The 17,967-nt window shown below is 45.9% G+C and overlaps 1 protein-coding gene and 1 long non-coding RNA gene across 4 annotated transcripts in view; both read left to right on the top strand.

The window, feature by feature from the left end:
• The window catches only part of HDAC4 (histone deacetylase 4), a 233,773-nt gene that overhangs the window by 22,670 nt on the left and 193,136 nt on the right, over positions 1-17,967 (top strand). The gene's annotated exons all lie outside the window — the stretch shown is intronic.
• LOC309879407 lies at positions 13,455-17,155 on the top strand. The gene is made up of 3 exons (XR_014317740.1): positions 13,455-13,662; positions 13,816-13,912; positions 14,385-17,155. It is a non-coding gene; the product is annotated as an uncharacterized lncRNA (long non-coding RNA).

The following is a 17,967-nucleotide window of genomic DNA, read 5'->3' as shown; positions in this document are numbered from 1 at the left end:
TCTGTATGTACTGTTTGGAGGAATGGGCATGGTTCTTCTGTTGAGTCTTCACTAATATTTAAGAAGAAGTCTCTTTTGGCTTTTAAAGTACTTTCTATTAAGAAGGAAGAGTTTTGCTGGAGTTTTTGCTTTTAATTGATCCATATTAGTGTTGGCTGTGAGATTATCCCTAATGTGTTTGTAATTTAAGACACGTGATTCATCCCTACAAAACAGCACATTTCTCTCTGTCATGAGGCCGTGTTGGTGCTCAGTCACCTCCTCCTTGCTTACAGTTTTGTTGAATGTGTATTTAGTGTTTCAGGTATCTGTGTGAGGCAGTCATTTGTGGGTTTGAGCATTGGAAGGTGAGTTTTTATAGCGTGCTGATGCTCCTGCTTTGGCCATTTCAGTTTATGGTTGCAAGTAATGACTGCTGGAAGTAACTAACTCAGTAATGATGAGGTCCACGAAATTATTTATCCGTGCTTTTGACAGGTTACTTTTGCGACTTCTGTTTAATTGGTTTTGGTTTAACAGTCAAACAAGACTGAAGTCCACATCTCCTTAGATTTAGGGCGTTGTGTATTTGTGGGGGAAGGATTTTGAGTGCTTCAGAATGATTTCTAGCAGTGTGTTAGTGGCTTCTGAGGCTGGGAGCAAGAAGCACTGCAGTAAATAGGGATGCTGGAGGTTACAGGCAGCAGTCTTGAAAACTTGACCCTTGCAATAAAAACTGAAATGAGTTTACAAGTCTCTGAAATGATCAGCCTTATCAAAAAAAGACAAAAAAATCTGTAATATAGCAGTCTCTTAGATTTTTGAGACTTACTTCTGGTACAGTGGGGAGTTGGGAAGCCAGGTACATGCCTACAAGTGATGTTCTGCCTGTAGGTATTCGTCTGTGATGCATTTTCTGCAATGCAGGGTCTTTCAAGAGGTCGGTTCTTCAGTTTTGTGGATAGCTCTTACTTGAATGTGTTCCTCCCTCAAATATGAGAAACACTGGGGAGCTAGTGGCTTCTTCCCTCACAGTACTGGGATGGATTGAGCTTGTGCTTATGTTTAAAAACAGTAGACAAACCTAATTTAATAGAGCTCTATTTAAAGAGCATCTCTCCAGGGAAAGGGAGATGTCATTCTGAGCTGGGCTGCTCTGTTAGAAAAGGGTGATGGAAGCCCATGGCTTGTCTTCTGTTTCTGTCTTGTTTTCCTTTAATTCAAATGCAGCTTTCTTGTTTGTCTTGCTCCTTCTTTTGCCCAAATTCTGTACTGACAACGTACCAGGGAGACATATAAGAAGTGCTAATGCCAGTAAGCAAGAAGCTCCTCATGCAAGAAGAGTTCTTGCGGTGTTACAAATCTGTGTGAGTCTCCTGCTCAAACAGATGTTTGAGTGGCTCCTGCTGGGATTGATGGTCTAATCGATGCCCAGCTGGGTGGCTGTGGACATACGTGTGTGCTCCTGAGCTGCTGCTCCTAAACCTGCTTGGCCCGGTGTCACAGAAGGGCTTTGGATGAGGTAGGGGTTGGCTCGATATGACTGGAAGCTGTGACTTCTGTATCAACATTGGGTAGAAGGCAGTAACCCTTGAAGTAAGGTCTTGGGAGAGAAAGTCAAGGACCATCATCAACTGCTTCACTGGACATTGCTTAAAGGGTGAAAAACTTCCATAAAATTAAAAATAAAAAGCCAAGGAAGTGATTTTGTGGTGTGTTTACAGCACGTTGTGTTAGACGTGGGCTTTGTATGAAAATATTTACAAACAGTATTAATTTCTGCAAAGTTTCAGTTCTCATCAAACACTGTCTAGGAATTCTGTACCTGTGCCCTTCCTAGGCTCGGGGTTCTCATTTTGCTTCCATCTCCACGGTTCCCATTCTGTGGTGTTTCACGATGACTTTCCACCTCTGGCTCATGCTGTGGTATTCTTAATGCTGGCTTCTCTTTTGGAGTCAGTTTTATAACATTTGGTGGAAACAGTTTCCGAGCCTTGCCAAAGATGACATCTGGGCTTCTCATGTCAGTTATGATCGCTGTTTTGATTATATGGCTACAGGTAATTATTGCTAATGATGTGCATTGTTTAAGGGAATGCTCTGGCTTAACTCAAGAGCCTATTAAACTTTGCTTCAGTGGGTACAAGCTTTCTTCTCTAATCTTCTCCAAACCTATCACTAATGGGATTTTTTAGGAACAGAGCCATAAAATTGGTGCAGTGTAGATGAATGGAAGTGTTTTTTTTCCTCACAGGAGAGCTTTGAAGAGTGAAGAAAAGTTGCGTGCTGAAGGCTTCTCACTGAATGGGGTTAAAAATACAGAATTTGTAGTCTGAAGTAAATTACTTGCTTTTGTTCTCCCCCCCCCATCACTGCTATTTATTTTTTTTGGGGGGGAAGCCTTGTGTGCCCCTTGTTTGGGGCTGAAATCAGACCTGGGGTGGCAGGAGGAAGAGGAGGAGGCAGCGTAGACCTCGTCAAGACAAAGCGCCCCTTGGCTTTTGGCAGAGGAGTTGCTGCTTCTTCCTGTGCTGGAATAAAGCTAAAAATATAAAAAATAAGTTGTGCTATAAAAGATGGAGTTGCTGCAAAGTATAATTAAGAAAATTAGGCTAATTAAGATAACATGTAGGATTATGACAAAGCTTGGTGGGGGCAGGGGCAAGCATGTTTAGTTTCACTTCTTAACCTGCGAGTGCTGCCCACAACTGGAACTTACCTCACATAACCCGTGGTGCTGATGCCACTCATCTTACCCAGGCTGACTTGCGTGTGTGTGTGGTTTTGTGTTTTTTTCTCCTATTGACCTTAAATGATTTCCTGATGACCCCCTCCCCCCCTCAATTTTCAGTGGCTTAAGTTTTGCTGTCATTTAGTTCTTTAATCAGTAAAGATTGTTCTACTGATACCAGTTATACATAAAGATCAGTTAAAAAAAAAAAAAAACACACAACAAAACACTTAAAGTTAATCACTCAACTGATTTGTATTTGTTTAAAGTTCACAGTCCTTTGTAAAAACTGAAAATCTCCATGTTCAATGAAGCATTTTGTTTATGAAATGTTATCTTACAGGAATTAGCCAGTCTGAATGCAAATGCTATATTCTTTCTTCAGAGCTACTCTTGCGGAGATGCAAATTTTATTTACATTTTGAAGTGCTGAATGTTTGATAATTAGGAATATTGAAATTTAAGAATGAGTTGCCTATCTAATATGGAAAAATCTGCAGCAGGATCATTAAAAGCAGGAGGAGAGACCTGAGAAGGCAGAAAGCTTCATGATCACACAACACGAGGCAAAACAAGTTAGCAAGTCATGTGCTGTGATTCGCTAGGCTGAGAAATACTTTTGTATGGCATTTTATCTGCCGAGTGTAAGGAGCCACCCTCCTTTCATATTCCATGGCTCAACGAGGCATGGAAAGCCATTTCATGCACTATACATAAGAGCTTTCCCTGTTAGTCTCTCAAACATTTTGCACCATTGAATAAATATTTGATGCGTTCTCTTTTTAAAGATTAAGAAGTTTCTGTGGAGATGCATTTCAAGCTGGCTTTAAATGACACTGACCTACTTTCTGGCAGTAATGAGTCTGTGTCTGTAAGTTATCTGGGGGCAAGAGCATTCTTTCAATAAACATAAGGGCTACAGGAGTAATTTCCAGTTCTCCTTTAGCACAGTTGATACTTGGTGGCTGCTGGCTGGAAGAGGATTTGGACGCAGCCTGTCCCTGCTTGCCCCTACTTGTCTGGTGCTCCATTACTACAATGGGATTATTCTAGACTGGGCACTCAGGCTCCTACCTACGAGTAAAACACAAGCAATAGCAAGTATAGGTAGAGTAGGCTTTGAGGTTGGTTGAGAAATAAGCTCAGCAACAAGATCTGCCAGTAAGAAATGTTGTGACCTCAGGACCTCACCTTGAAGATGCCACCACTTCGGACCTGACTGGTAACTTACTTTTTTCCCTGCATTTGTTTGAGAGCCATTGGTCAGTCATAATCAAGGCTGGCATCCTGACTTCTCTTCTGATGCAGTACTTCTCAGCTTTTCCTCTCTAAATGCATTGTTGATAAAATCTGTGTTAAGAGAATCTTTCTGTTTTTGGGTTGAGTGTCCTAGGTTGCTTTTTAGGACTGGGCTGGTAACTATGGCTATCCTGTTGGTATTTTATTTGCCCAAGAAAAGGCTTTGGCAGCTATCTTAAACTACAGCATATGGAGAAGTTTCTTTAAGGACTGCATGCTATTTTGACAGTGACTGGAGGTAGGAGGTGTTCTGTAAAATCTCCTGTTACAGGAAAGTTGTCAACTCTGGAAGAAAATTTGAAAGGCATAGCAGTGGAAGATTAGACTTCTCATTATGCGAAAGAAGTGGCTGTTTCTTGATCCTTAGAATGTGTCTCTCCGGGCTTGGTTGTCATTCATGTGAAAAGCAGTGTGATTTATTGTTGTATAGGATGTGACTCGGAGAAACGTCCCCGTTTCACCAAACTGCAAAGCAGAAAGGCTCTGTTGATCATTTAGCTGCTGTGATGGCTGCTGCATGGTGGGAGCTCACAAACTGAGCTGTACAAACTGCATTAGCGCTCATGAGGAGTCCTGTGGTCCAAGCAACACGTGTTTGATCTGCAGAGACTGTTCTTTTCAGGGAGGTGATGCCAGCCTGCACCAAAAAGCTTTGGTTGGGAGAGCTGAAAACCTTTGCAAGACCAGAACCAGGCACTTAATTTTATTTCTTCAGCTTACGAGTGAAGAAATACTCCTCCACGTATTCATATGTATGTGTAAGCTGAGCACAACCTGGATTTCCTCTAAGGAGAGCAGTCTCGTTTTGAGGACCATGGCAGCTTTCAGACTGCTACCCTGGAACCTGTGAAGCTTTCACTTGCTGGAGCTTCAAATAGCTGAGACCTTCTGTGCCAGGTTTTTATTGTACCCTCCAAAGAAAAGAATTGTTTTGTGCTTCAACTTGGGGTTCAAGCTGAAGTTCCTTCTAGGTCAGTGTCCCTGCTAAGTGTGCTCCTCTCGCTTCTATTTTTTCCTTTAGATGCAGTCCTTGCACTTTGGAATTCTTTAAAAGCCTGCTTCTAAAGTAGTGTTTTAGCCTGTGATGTATCCTGCGGTGTAAGGATGAGAAGCAGCTGAGAGGGAGATAACTGAATTATTTTGAATGAGGCATAGGATGAGAAAAGGATAGAAAAGAGGCTTCTCTTTTAAAGTCAGATGATACTATTTAAGATAGTCCTTAGCCCCTAGTGTCTCACTTGGGAAGCAGACAGACTTTTTTTTTCTGTCTGCTTACCGTGCTTCTGCTTCACTTTTGGTCAGCCTTTGTTTGACCCATATCTTCTCATGTATGCTTCCTTAAATTAGGTTTGTTACTGGACTGTACCAAGGAGTGTGTTCTCAGTATTTATCTTAAATTATTCAGCTTGTCTTAGCGCCAGGCTCTCGCATCGATGAGGCTTGTCTTTGTGCCTTTGCTGTGGTCAGATCAATTAGGCCAGTGCTGATCCTGAAGGAACATTTCAGTCACTCTTGTGACTCTGAAAGTGATTCAAGAGCAGGGGCAGAAAATCCACTTATTTGCGGATGGATGTCAGCCATACGTGGCATTTTTCATCCTTTAAGCACAGGAATTTGGCCATCTGATTACCTGTGCTTTGATAGTTGCTGTTTACCCTAACTTCAAAAGAAAAATATTGTTTTGTTTTGTGTGAGAGCTCTTGCTAAAAAGATTTTTATTTTTTGTTTAAGAAGGTTTTTGTGTCAGTTGGGAAGAAGAAGGGTGAAGAAAAAATGGCTGTGCAGTATGTTGGCCATCGTATCTCCTATTCCTGTTCCTCCTTTTTGTTCTTTTCTTGAGCTGTGGTACTTGTTGTCTTTTTCTTTGTCCATCAGCACGTTCCTGTATGCTGCTGGCTGGGCAGGGGCCGTGCTGCAGTGACTTCATGCAAGTTGACTTGTGGATCAGTGAGAGATGGGGTATACGAGTAATTCTTCCTCTAAGAACAATAATATTAGTATATCAGGAGACCTTTACATAATTTTGTTTTTATAACTAAACAAAATGCTGCTGTTTCATCAAGTACTGGGAAAACTACTGGGAAAACCAGATGCTTTCCAGGCAGTGCCCCCTTGTTTGCTTCAAAGTCCTTGACAGACTCGTGGTGCTGTCATGGTTTGGCTCAATGGTGCTTGATAGATGGATGTTCTGAAATGTTGAAGCACATTTTCAGCCTTTCAAAAAGGATGAAGCTGATATTAAACTTTGCAGCTACTGAAATCTGAATTACCTACAGGAAAATATTCATATGGGCTTTTTTTTTTTTGAGATGCTCCTGTCTCCCTGTAATCTATTTCAAACTGAACTAGATCAAGATTACTTAATGTCTTCTTTCAAACAAAAAAAAAAAGAAGTGTGCTGACTGTGACTATTTAGGGATTCGTCTTGAATTTCAAGCATGATTCCAGCTTAATTTTTAATGCTTAAAACCCAGCTCGGTAGCCTGGAAGAGCCCTTCAGAGCACGGCGTGGTTCAGCAGCGCCCTGGGAGGCAGATGTCAGCCTGTGGGCCTCATACCGTGGTCACTGCCTGGCTGAAGGGGCAGAGAGGCTCTGGCAGGGAACCCACAGAGCAAACTGGGTCTGTCCAATATTTATTTCCAGCCCCTGTTCCTCTGCTGTGGCTCCATCAGAGCTGTCCTGCAGGCTGGAGGTGTGAGGCCTTGGTGCCCTCCATGAGGATGGCTGCGCCTGGCCTGCCTGCGGGGCCTGGGGAAGGCACCTGGGCAAGCCTGTGGCAGTGCTGTTAATTACCCTTTTGAGCTGCTAATTACCCTCCTGAGATCTCTTCGGGAGTGGTAAATCTGAATTTCTCAGCCCTGTTTCTGCCATCCGTTCAGCTGAGGATTTTAGCAGTGCCACCGACTCCTCCGCTAGATGGTCCTGACCACGGGCAAGGTAGAGTTGCTTGCAGTGGAGAGAACTTGTGGAAAATCTCAGTGCTGCAGCTGCAGTCTGTGGTAGGGCTGGGATCAGGATGTTGGAGGAATGACAGATGGATTCAAAGAAATCATTTAAAAAAAAAAAATCAATCCTTACCCTTTCACTATTCAGGAATCTATGTACTCATTCTGTTTGTAGCTGCTGTGTTGCCAAACCACATAAATAGCTTTACAGGGAAAATTGTAATCGGAGTGAGGTCTAGTCTGTGAGCTTTGAACTGCTAGCCTTGGCTTCAGGTAACCATTTTGTCCTGAAAGGCTGCTGCTGTAGGCATGTAACCCCGTCAGGCTTTGTGTAATCACAAGATGTGTGAGCCTTGGGGTGAGGGGGTGTGGGGCTTGATGCCTGTCTAAGCAGTTTACTCGTTGCATTGTCTATGTTGATTTTTTTTTTTATGGTATTGCTGTCCATGAACTACTGTGTAACGACTGTTTGCTCTCAGGTTTCACTTTCTAATCAATAGACCAAGATCAATGCAGTTATTTGTAAATGTGGTCTCTTTAGATATCCAGCCAGTCAGGCCGGGTGCTGCTGGGATCGGTAATGCCACCCTTAGTTCAGTTGCCTTGCTCGCTGAGAGATGAGAGGACAGCATTTTTCTATTTACTGCTGTAAAGTTGGTCCAGTTTTTTTGATCAATTGACAATTCTTCAGGCAGAGAAACCTTACAGCTCAATGAGATGCACTTAAACTAAAAAAAGCACGAAGATGATCCTTTGAGATAGATTTTAAAAATTCTGTTTGTTTAAATCATGCAATTTAAGGACAAACAGACTTTTTAACTCCTTTACCTGTGACCTTTGTTTTATGCTGGATACGAAAAGAAGCATCTTAGCTTAAAACTTTTCCGTGGTAGTGTGCTTCTGCTCTATAAAATGCCTGAGCTGCTCTTGTGGAGCAAGGTAAAAGCCTGAGCTAGACCAAGCTGATTGTCTTTCTCTTCCCTGGTGAAAAACTAGCCCAGAGCGACAAAAAGTCCAGAGCCCTTACACCAAACTCTATTAGTCCATCCAAGTCCATCCTTGACTGTCACTTCAAGAGAAAGTCCAAAACTTCCAAATACTGTGTTCTGACCTTTGCCAGGAGAAGGCATGCAATCCTTGCAGCTCAGCAAACCAAGAAGAAGGGCTTAGGCATCTGTTCCCTGCTGACAGCAAGTATCTGATTAGCATTAGATTTTTTTTTTTCTTTCCAGCAGGTGGAAGGCCTGTTCTGCAGGCTCGTAACTCTTGACAGGTTTATCATGAAGGCTTCTTGGCAGGTAGGGGTGATGCTGCTCATTCAGTCTGCCTTCAAGATTCTGGCTTTTTTTTTTTTTTTTTCCCTGTAAAACGTGGCTCTGTGCAGTAGCTGCTTCAAATAGATCCTGGGATCCTTTGTTTTGCTCCTTAGCATCCCAAATTGCAGCAGGTAGAACCCTCGCGGGGTCAGTATACTTTAATTGTTACCTCTGCCTCCACCAAAATATATTTGAGGTGATCTGAGGAAACATAGCATCAGTTTATATTGACAGAGGATCAGGAAGACTCCGAATTAATCCTACTTTTTTTTTTTTTTTTCCCATGAGAAGGGGTTTGCATAATGTTTCTGTCCAGTCACTGGGTTCTGCTGTCTTACTCTGGCTTTCTCACCAGGCAGCTGTGTAAGAGTTGTGCTTTTAACTTTTTTACAGTTGCGTTTGTCACGCAAGACCTCAGCTTGTTTTTTTTAGCAGTTGACCAAATCACTTTCTCGCTGCGTGCTTAAAGAGAATTCCTCCTCCTCCACTGATTAATGTCTGGCATGGGGCATGAAATAGCTCTTGCGTCAATAAGTCGTCACAACCTTTGCTTGTCTCGGTCAGCGTAAATACGGTTGGACTCTAACATGCCCCAAAGTAGGCCAGAGGTTGCTAATTTTGCAGCTGCAAAGGGGCCGAGTCCAAAAGAGAGCTGTGGGATGCGTGTGCTTGGTGGGACAGCAGAGCTGCGGCAGTTCAGGTTACACCTTGGGCACGCTCTGCCACCTCTCCTCTCTGCACTGCTCTGTTTGTAGTTCCTGGAATTACAATACATCTTAAAGATATAAATTATATGGCGACAGCCTTAAGAGGAGAGTGTTTTTAGGTGCATTTGTGGTTAGTTAGTAGAACAAACGTGGTAACTTCTATAACTATGAGCAAGCTGAGTGCCTTTCTGGTTGTACCCCAGTTGCTCAGGTTCTGTTTGAATTACAAAAAGTAGATGCCACCAAGCTCAGGACAGCGCCTGCAGCAGCTTAGGGCTGCGCCTGCTTCGTGCTCTCCACCTCTTTGTGGACCATGGGGTGAGCGGAGACCTTGCTTTCCCCCGTTGCCTTTGGTCCCTTGGGAAGGCTTGCTTGTCAGATTGCTCCTCATGCTGCCTTTTTCTGCTGTTAACTCTGCAAAGCAAAACTACTGTTTGCTTTTGTCAGGGAGAACATGGATAGCATTAAAAAGAAGAATGGGATGTTTTGGGATAATTGATCAAAGTAATTAGGTAACAGTTACTTAATCTTCAGAGGGTTCCAGCAATCAGATGGAAGAAACTTCCTACGAAGCCATTTGCTTGAAAAACTCTGGTTGTGCAAATCAGGTGCTGAGTGCTTCCAGAAATGGACGGAGAGAGACCTGGTAAATAACTGCAGCTTTTAACGACAGGTTAGAGCTGAATTTTTCAGGAAATGTAGTGACTGTGTGTGTTCACTGAGACATCAGAAAACCGGAGTTTTACTGCAAGGATGGCAGCGTGTTACAGGTACTCCAGTCACTGGTATGTTATTTAAAACTATAACTGAATGGAAAAAACAAATGCAAGCTTAGGCTCTGGAACAGGCTGCCCAGGGAAGTGGTGGAGTCACCATCCCTGGAAATCTTCAAAAGACGCTTAGATGTAGAGCTTAGGGATATGGTTTAGTGGAGGGCTGTTAGCGTTAGGTTGGAGGTTGGACTCGATGACCTTGAGGTCTCTTCCAACCTAGAAAATTCTGTGATTCTGTGATTCTTACTATCAGTAGTAACCAGTGTGTAGTGCGTGCAGTGTTGCTGTGGTGGTGGCAGAGTGGCACAGGCTGTGCCGCTCGGCACGTGAGCTCCGTGGCAGCCTGCAGCTTGGCATTGGCATGGCAGTGCCTAATGAAGTGATGCTGCTTTGCTGGAGCAGCGTGATCCTTGAAAGCCGTCCACGGTTCGCCGATAAAAAGTAAAGCAGAAAAGGAGCAAAATGAAGCAGGGAGACATGTGGAAACTTAGCGCAGCAATGATTTAACGCGACGAAATGTCCTGTTGATTAAGGCACGCTGAAGAAACCTGTGTAAGTGATGGAGTTAGATGTAAAGCAGTGCTTTTCCCCCTGTTGCAGGGTAGCTGCAGCCTGATGCTTCAGACACAGGCTTCTTTCTGTGTCTGGGTTCTCGGGGAGAGGCTTGAGGGAGCTGCTAAAGAGCCTGAACCGATGCACGTCCAGCTGTTTGTCAGCGCGAATCGGAGGCTGGGATAAAGGCTGCCAGTTCGCTGAGACTACAGCAGCTTCTCCTGAAAGAATGCACTGATTTTAATTAAAAGGGAAAAAAAAAAAAGTCTGTTCAGCCTTTCTGGAAGCATCTTCCTTCTCCGGCTTGGATCGCTGTGCCAATGCCTCAGAGCTCCCCTACCGGTGGATTTGGCACCGAGGAGACCGGAGTGGTTGCGCAGGCTTGATGGAACAAATGGCATTAGAAATATTAAGAATATTCCTAAAGCTTACAATAATGACTTATTTTTTAATTCTCTTAATCTGTGCCTAACTAAAAACAAAACCTGCTGGTGGAGGGATGGGGGCAAAATTCTTAGAAGCACCATTCCCGATGAAGGTTTTAGATGTTATTCCACCCGTTCTGAGAAGCCAGCTGCTATCGAACCAACTGTTTCCTATTTAACTTTCTGAAAAGTTGTTTGTCCTTTAAAAACCAATCTGTTGGTCCTGATGCATATGCCAGCCTCCTGCAGGCATGCGTAAGCCTGAAAGGGCAGGCCCATGTATGATTTGTAGCTATAAACACTTTCAGTGATACAGTCCGTGTCTATTTGATGAGAAAGCTGTCCACTTGCAGTTCATTTTCCTTGCCAGAAAGGAAAGTGTGGCTTGTTCTCAGCCTGAAGTAGGGATTTGACAAGCTCTCTGTTTTTTTAGTACAGGATCCTTCATCTTGTGCCAAGTTTTTGGAGTAGATGTCTCCCCTTCCCCTTCCTCCTCCTCTCTTTAGTTGTAAGCTAAATATTCATAAGGCTATTTACATGTTTTGGTCAAGCTTAACACATAATCTGCGCAGAGCATCTTTTCTCCCGTTAAAGCTTGAGGTTTGAGAATTAAAGTATTTTTTTAATATTTCCCGGTGTAGTTTGTTTATTCCTACATCAGAGGCGGATCTTGTGATGCCAGCAAAGCCATGAGAAGATGATGATGATGATGGTGATGACTGCACCGTGGCTGGCTTGGCAGCAGCCTGCCCGTACCTGCGTTGGTGCGCAGAGCCTGAGCGCCCGTTGTGCTTTCATTGTAAAGTCAGCTGGCGTTGTTTATGCTCTTGTGCCATTCCTCTCCTGAGAGAAAGCTGTGCCCAGCCTGGATTTTTGGCAGAAAGGGACTCTTCAGGAGTACACGGTGCTGTTAGACAGCAACAAGGCTGGTTTGAGTTGGCTCAGGGATGTAGGGTTGTGTATTCATGCGTGCATATGTGTTTATACGTGTGCTTGTGTGCCTATCTTAACTCTCCTTTGGTTGCTAAATCTGTAATTTGACGTTTTTTATGTGTGGAAGGAGAACATGGGGCCGTTTTGGGTTTCAAATACCAGCTTTCCAGCGGGTACGGGTCAGCTCCTGCTTGTTAGCGTGTGTGATGCTGTGGCCTCGCCATGTGTCTGTCCAGGCTCCTCCTGTACGAACTGGGGAAAATTATTCTTTAGGCACGTGTTTGGCTCCGGGCTGTGCTTTTCTGTGGCCTTGCAATGCCAGAGGCCCAGGAAGCCTGATGTTGGGTCTGGGTGTCTGACGTACCTGTAAGCCAACTGAGCTTTGGTGTGGTGTCGGCTGTATGGTGAGGGATGCTGGGCGAAGGGCAGCTAATTACAGAGGGAATGCAGCTTCCGAACTGCTGAGTAAAGCCAGCTGCGTGTTAAACCAAGGTGTGCTCGCCCCTTCCATTTCTCTGGTCACTGGAGAGCAAATAGGAGCATAAATCAGGCTGGGAAATGGGGTGGCCATTTCTCTTGGCCCTGGGGCATCCAGCACGCTGACAGCATCGGCGTGCAGCAGGATGCACCGAGCAGCATTTTGTAGGTGTTTAGTTTTGGCCAGCTGGACATCATCTAGGCAAACATCATACTAAGGCTAGATGGCATGAAGCACTCTGCTCGTGATGCCTCGCTTGGATTCCTGAGCTCCGGAAGGGTACGGATCTCTACAGCAAGAGGAAATCACGGCAATAATTCCATATTTAATTTTATATGGAAATAATGATGCTGTTAGCTGATTTAGACACATGCATAGGTGGCTTCAGCAAGGAAAAGGATCAGATGGAGTTGTGCTGAAAGCACTCTTGTGCTACAAACTTTTTTCTCTTAAAATAATTAAATCAAACGTAGGACAATTTCTCTTGAACTACACCATTTTTTCCTAATATCTCACAGTGGAAATGTTTCACAGCAGAAAGGTGCGTGTAGTGTTTTGCAACTGTCATGAGATCGTGACTGACTCTTATTTTGAAAGAGGCAGAACGCTCGGTATTTGCTTTCTTCGTGGTTTTTTTTTTTTTTTTTTTTTACTGTTTTCTTGCACGGCTGCCTTTCCATCATGTCTGCTGGCTTGTTTGCTTTCGTCCACTTGCTAGTTGTTGCTAACACCCAGGTTAGCTAGTACACTTTCTGTCTTGGTAAATTTAAGTGATTTAACATCTTAGTTCCACTCCCCCCCTTTTTTTAACCATTCTGCCACCTCCAAGACGTTAATTTTGCTGACTAACTGGTGTGGAGATGGCTTTGTGCACAGGGAAGCTGCACGGAGGGGAGCTCGGACTGGGGCGTTTCTCCCAAATCGAAGCTGGCAGAGTCTGCTGGACGCTGTCACCTCTTCCCTCTGCCTGCCAGCTGATTCCCCGGCTGGAATAAGAAAATCACTGACTCGGAGCTTCCACCTAGCTCATGCTTCAGATGTGTTCAGGGGGTATTTGAGCTGCAAGGCTCTTAAACACGACTAAAGCAGCCCTGCCTCTGCTTGTGAGTGCTGTGCTGCCTGCACCACCACCGCTGGTCTCCGAATTGTTTCAGCTCGAGCCTTTTTTAGGCACCGAGAAAACAAAACGGCCGTGCGGGTTTGTTTCCCGGTCCTGGACTTGTGAAATGCCACCGCGGACCTCTTTCCAGGATAACAACCGCCGAAACATCTAATTATGGATCAGGCTCTGCTTCCAAGCATCACATGCTCGTAAGGCTTTTCTGATACGTCGCGCAGATTTTTTTCAAACCGCTGACCTTTGCAGAGCGCCCTCGGCTGTGCCAGCGGAGAGCACGCTGGCAGCTTGGAGATGTTTTGTCTGGCATTTGAGCAGGGCTGAAGGCTTGCTGCTGGTGGAAGCAGATGAGAGGGCAGAAAACGCAGCGCGTGCTGAGGCCGGGGACGGCGAGCGCTGCCTGACGGTGAGCGGCGGTGGCATTTTTTTTTGGCTCCGCGTTGAAAGGTGCCATTAATGGTGAAAGCTGCGGGGCTGGGAGGCAGGTGGGACGGTGATCCCAGCAGCTCCGCTGTCAGCAGCGGTTTGCAGGCCACGTGCAGCCCTTTATTAATTGCAGAGCCTCATCAAGGAGCGTGCACGCGACTCCCTGCGAAGCTGCGGCGCCGTGGCAGAGCAGCCAGATGTCACAACTCGCTGCCGAGTGCTCTCACCAGGTAGGGCTGCGGGAGGAAAACACCTACAGCTTCGCAAGGCACAATAGCTGAGCGGAGGGAGCTGGGGGTGATGCGTGTGAAGGGTATGTGATTGGTGATGCTGGAGGCTCAAGGCAAAAATAGCATCGTTTATAATAGTAAAAGTGAAGACTTCTGCGCGACGCCTTTGCATTCTGCCAGGCTGTAATGAATGGAGGAGTAGTTTGCTTACAGATGACATGCGGGAATGAATAAGCACTTGAAATCTCGGTGCTGAAGAAACAGCTTTTTCATTTTGGCCTCTGAGAAAGTCAGAGCCATGTAGCTCCTTTTTCTCACGTTGCCTCATGCAGCTTTAAATAAAAATGGCGTGAAGCATAAAATTAAGGCTCTCTCTGCAGCCTTCCATCTCCCGGCAGAGTTCACTGTTCTGCTCGTGGCGTGCTCGAGGACTTGCTATGACTGTGGCTGTGTGCTGTTTTTTTTTTTTCAGAGGATCCCTTAACCGGCTGTTTTTCTCCCCCCATCAGCTGGAGGAGGTGTTCGAAGAACAATCCAGAGCTTGGAGCTCCTTCACCAGCTACAGACATCTCATCCCTACGGGCTCAGGGATGGTGTGGGCACGGTGTCTTACTCAGAGCGAGTTAAGGTAGCGCAGGCAAGCCTTGAGCTGGAACGGGTTCAATCAGGTGTTAATTCATCACACTGACATGTGGAGCTGTTCCTCCCCTCCATCACCAGGTGGTCGCCCTCTCCCTGTTGTGGTTGCTGCCCTGGGAATATGTTGCAGGACAGCCAGAGTGAGCGTGTTCATGGTGCTGAAAGCTGGACCCATCGTGGCTTTTGGGGTCCAAATGGTGGCTGGGGTGCCCGCAGCTTGCTTCGCTGGCACAGCCTGGTGAGAGCTGGTTGCTGGCTTTTTCCTAGCCCAATTACTTACCCAATTACAAATTCTGCCTTGCCTAACTACTGAAGAGGGAGGCTGGCTTTGAGTTACGCTGCCAACCCCCGTGATGCCTCGGATTTGTAATGGAGCTGTTGCAGTTGTGTTGCTTTAGGCACGCAGCGCAACCCTGACATGCGTTAAGAGATGAGCATCTAATGAGCTTTTGAAGGCGAAATGGGAAGAGCAAGCGCACTAATTCGGATGCTTCCAGAGAAACAGTGGGGCAGGGGCAGCTGAGGGCAGGCACAAGCCATGTGCTGGAGGAGGGAGCTGCCTTCTGCAGCCTCATCTGCGCAGCACTGGTGCTGTTAGAGCAGCTCTGCCTGCCTCGTGCTGCTCGCCGCCCTGCCCAGGGCTGATCTCTCAGTGCTTGGTTTTCACAGAGCTTCCTTAGGACACCTTAAATATCTCAGTATTAGATTTGACGATGTTTTATTATAGGAGGTGGCGTTGCTTTTTCCTTTTCCTCATTCCCCCCCCTCACCCTAAGCTGCTGCTGCTTCGTGTAATTCTTCCCGAGCTTCCTAGGAACACGATGCAGTGGGGAAAAGTTCAGAGGGGAAAGCTCCTCCTGGTAAGAAGTTGAACACACTCATCTCTCTTTTGTAAGATTAATGCTATTAATTGCTTGCTTGTTGCTTAATGACAGACCAGTTAAGGCATGGCCAGAAGTGCTTCTCTTCCACCAGCACAATATCCTTTCTGCTGCTGCATTTGCCAGAGCCGGCAGCAGGTACCTGTAGTACCTGGGGGATAGGCTGCTTGAAAACTACGGTGCTCTGGAATATTTTTCCATTTGTCTGGCCGTGACTAATGCTTTCAGCATTTCTGATATCATCTGTACACCACGTAATGTAGATGTGTGCAGATTTGTGCAAGAATAAGATGGGGATGGGGGGGGGGAAAGCCAATAACTTGGCCTTTGCAAATGGGAAAACATCAAGTTGTTATCTGTGAATGCTTTTATTATTTTCATATCCGGCTGCAACTTAAATGTCACGAGCCTCCTACTCAGAGAGGTCCCGTCAGCAGGGAGCCTTGGCAGACATTTCCAGCAGAAAGCTTGGTGGTCTTCTTCGGGCTCTCATTTTGACTCAGGGTGGCTGGGCTCCCTGTCATCTCCCGGGGTCTTCGGCCACCGCAGGCTGCTCTGCTGGAGACAACTTAGGACGCCGCCTTAGTTTCTTGGTCAGTTTTAACGATTAAAAAAGAGATTTGTTCAGTTTCTACTAGAGGTGTATCAGAAATGCTGTTCTTTCACCTGCCTGCAGCTCTGGGTGGCTGCCTGCCTACCTGCCCGAGGGAGGCAGGCGCTGCCTTGGCTCGAGCTCCTGGTGGTAGGCCGGGTGGCAGAGGAATTGCCTGCGACGTTACTCACCGAAGCCTTCAGGTATCGAAGGGATACGCATCCTGCAAGATTTCCTGTGAGTGGGCTTGTGCAGAGGAAAAAATGGAAATTAGCTCTCGGAAGAGGCTGTGCGTGACACACGTTTGAAGGAAGCCCGCTAGGAGGGTACGGCTGGGTTTATGCAACGCCTGCTGCGCGTCAGGCTCCCTTTTTCCTGAAAGACCCGCTCGTCCCATTCCAGGACAGACCTTACACCCCCAAATTGCAGCGATTGTTACTCTACCTGCTTTATTCTTCCCATGCACAGCAGGTCCCACGCTCGCTTCCCTTAAAAACAACGTGCGGCGATGAGGTTGTTGTCAGCCAAAATCACCAAGTCCCTGCAGGAATCGGCCTTCACTTAAGCCATAAATCCCATCATCAAGATCGGTCCTTGAGCAGGCTGCCAGTGCTCATCATCCTGCCTGATGGCAAGCGGTGCGAGATGCTCAGGCCTCAAGACACAAAGCGGAGAACCCGAGTTGAGTATGGAGTAATTCTTGCCACCGGGGTGCCTGAGAACCTGGATGCTTCAGCCTGGACACCAAAGGTGCAGTTTAGAGAAACAAAGTACGCGTGCGGTAGGAAGTCTGGAGGTGGTTTGCAGTTTGGGGTCACTCGCTGCACGCTCTGAACTATGGAAAATAGTTTGTGGATGCAATTTTCCGAGAATGTGGGATTTTTGGTGAGTCAGCACAGTTCCGGATAAAATCCTGAGCATACTGCAGAGAGGGGCACCGCGCTGTAAGTCCTCAGGAACCAGCACAAGCAATGTTATTTTGCAGCTCGAAGGGTTTTCCTTCCCATGTGTTGTGTTTGAGGGGCGAATTCATTCTACCTGATAACCGTGGGGGTAGGGAATGAAGTTATGTTTGAACGTGTGATTTAGAAGCATTTTAGAGATGGTATTGTAATAATAAAGCAATTATGGAATTATCATGATGTCCCGTGTCTGAAATGCTGGTGTTTTGTTGCATCCCTCAGTGCTGGGGAGGGAAGCACACGCAGACACGTTCTGGAAAGAAACCTGTCATCTCCTCTGATACCGTATGCTCCACGCTCGGTGCGGCGAAGTGAGACTGAAACCTCGCTGGCATGTGAAAATCACCTGTGTTCAGCTGAATCAGCTTCATAACCAGCGCCGCACGACTTCCTGAATTGCTGCAGAGGAAGGATGTGCTGTTGACTCAGAAGGAGGTTTATAATGTGTCTGGGGACAAGGTCAGCAAAGTAGATGTCTGATTCTGAAAGTTACATGTTTACCATATGCTTTGAAGAGCATGAATCACCGGGACAGCAGAAATGATTTGGAAGCCCCAGTCTGGGGGAAGTACATAGCTCTGTGTGTGTATAACGTGCAGGCCAAAATTAGGAGATGAAGAGGGGGCACATGGTGTGGAGCCGCATTTCGGTAGGTAATAGTAACATGACAGGGCCGCGTGGAATTGGTGTTTGCATCGTTACATTTGTGACTTGCTTACATAACTGCTTCACCTGGGTGCAAACCCAAGTGCTCCTCGTGGCGTATTTATATAAACTTCTGGCTGCACAGCCACAAGGGCTATGTGCAGAATAAATTTCTGACCCGAGTTACGGAATGGGATCTCCTCTCTGTGGGTTTAAACACCCCTCTCTCCTCCCTCCCCCCCAAAAAAAATCAGTCCTACTTTTTTCCTTCTGGAAACTGCTCGTTTGTCTTTAATGCCTTTTGTCTGCCTCGAATGTTGTCTGTGTGTGTGTGTG

The sequence above is a fragment of the Aythya marila genome, assembly GCF_965140915.1.
Source record: "Aythya marila genome assembly, chromosome: 6".
NCBI lineage: Eukaryota > Metazoa > Chordata > Aves > Anseriformes > Anatidae > Aythya > Aythya marila.
Note: the sequence above shows the minus strand (reverse complement) of the source record. Positions and strands in the feature narration are given on the sequence as shown.